Consider the following 2564-nt stretch of genomic DNA (forward strand, 5'->3'; position numbering starts at 1 on the left):
GAAAAAAAGGGGGAGGGGGCTGCTAGAGAAAGATATTAGAAACAGGAGTATGGAGCAAGTCTTAAAGATTGTGGGGAGATGAATGTTTCAGGGAGCAACAAATTGGTCACAAGAATAATAAAGTAGAGAAATGAGCTAGGAGTAAGTTGGGAACTGACTTTATTATTCCTAAGAGTCTTTAAATGGTACTTCAATATGTAGAGGGCCAGCACAATCAGCAAATAAGGAAGTCTGAGCTCAACTTCCCCATTATTTTATAATATTGAGGACACATACTCTCATTGGATGTCATCCAACAAGCGAAATATGTTACTAGAAATAATTAATCTATTCATTCAAATCATCCTAGAGATCTGTATGCTAAGTACACCAATTTATCAAGTAGTACACATTTGAATATGATAAATTTGATTATTTATTGTGGTATTTAATATTTAAAATTTTGATGCTAGAATGAAGAGAAGTTTGGATACTGAGTTAACATCTGGATGTATACAGATTCCATAACTTCTCATTTTATGAAGAAAGATCTAATATATTTTCCTAAATTCCTAAAATAGGACCAGCAGTGGTATGGAGAGATACTTACTTCTACATTCGCAGCTATTTTAGCACCATCAAATGGCAATATTCAGTGGCTCATGACAGAATGAGTATTTCCCCTTCCTTTTTTCAAAACAGCAATAAAAATTGATGACTTCTCACTATTTTTGTTCCCTGACATTGGCTAATTATTAACTCTGCAGGAAAAAATAAATAAATTTTAATTTTAATGTCCTTGTAAAAGACCGGGAACTGTTTCAGAATGATAAGATGTCAAAAAGGTTTAAGTTATTTTTGTAAGTTGGCCACATGTTCAAATGTTAAAAATTTACACACACTCTCCAGCTTTACATGTGCCCATTCCTTATGCTAACATATTGTATAATAGTCACTATGTTAATATGATTTGAAATAGTATCTCTTTAAGATGTCTGCTGAACACATAGTTTAAACTGCAAATGTTATTGAAATCTTCCAAATATATATTTTTGTATTATTTTATGTGATACTTTATGAAAAGTACCACCAAGTGATTAAAATTTCTTTAAAGGGAATAGCCTAGAATTGGAATAATTTAAATATAAAAATATGCTATAAACTCTGAGTTGTAATGAACATCAACATATAAAATGACAGCAGATAAAGCACATCACCAATTAATCACATGACTCATAATAAACTTTTGACCAAATACTTTGTGAATTTGTTTAACCTAATGGTCTCCATTAAAAAAAAAAAAAAAAAAAAAAAAAAAAAAAAAAAAAAAGATGGCTAGTTGGATAGTTACAGTGTTTTCAGTAACTATTTTCATAAAAACTACCAGATTACAAAACCACTCATATTCTATCTCAAGTCAAATGTGTGTGTTATTATTAAAGATTTCCTATGTTTAATTGAACAAGAAGAGAGATTACAGCCACAGACATCATTTTTATAAATGTATCCCTTTAGATATGAGAAGATATAATTGCAAATAGGTTCTAGTTTAAAGGTAGACACTTTTCTTATGAGATGCTGTTTTAATATTTAATATTTTAAAAATTTATTAGATGTAAACTATTCATAGAGGATTTATGAGACAATACAAAGAAAACAGAAGACAAATCCCCTGCTCTCATGTAGCTTATAATTTCAATGAGGTTTTACTTCCTGGATATAGAAAAAGTTATTTAGCTACATTTGTTTTGATAACAGGCCCTCTGAAAAACAAATTGTCATTTTACAGAAAGTCAACCACATCAAGAAATACTGAGTCAAGTTTGATATGAGGATGAGGAAAATCTCCTGGGATTAAGGGAATGCTAATAAAAAAGGATAAAGGTTTTATGTTAGGTTCAAACATTAATTATTTAACTCAGCAAATATTTATTAAGTCTTCCACGTATGAGGAAATTTTCTTCACACTGGAAATGTAATAATGAACAAGATAGACAAAGACTATGCCCTTACTGAATTTAGGGTACTAAGCCGTTGTAAATGCAGTGATAGGAGAAGTAAAAGGCACTATTAAAATCAGCTAAGCAAGGACATTTCCCAAGCCAGACAGTAACAATTTTTTTTTTTTTGAACGGAGTCTCGCTCTGTTGCCCAGGCTGGAGTGCAGTGGTGCGATCTCGGCTCACTGCAAGCTCCACCTCCTGGGTTCACGTCATTCTCCTGCCTCAGCCTCCCGAGTAGCTGGGACTACAGGTGCCCGCCACCACGCCTGGCTAATTTTTCTGTATTTTTAGTGGAGACAAGGTTTCACTGTGTTAGCCAGGATGGTCTCGAACTCCGGACCTCGTGATCTGCCTGCCTCAGCCTCCCAAAGTGCTGAGATTACAGGCGTGAGCCACCACGCCCGGCCAGTAACAAAAACTTTTAAGAAATGGTTATAACAATATAAAACCATAATAATAGTAATAACATCACTTAAGCACATGCTCTGTATGAGATATTTTTGTATGTGCTTTGAAGGTATCAAGATATTTAAACCTCCTAACATTTTAAGGCAGCTAAGATCGTGTCCTTTGCAGGACATG

The sequence above is a fragment of the Macaca thibetana genome, chromosome 17 (assembly GCF_024542745.1).
Source record: "Macaca thibetana thibetana isolate TM-01 chromosome 17, ASM2454274v1, whole genome shotgun sequence".
NCBI lineage: Eukaryota > Metazoa > Chordata > Mammalia > Primates > Cercopithecidae > Macaca > Macaca thibetana.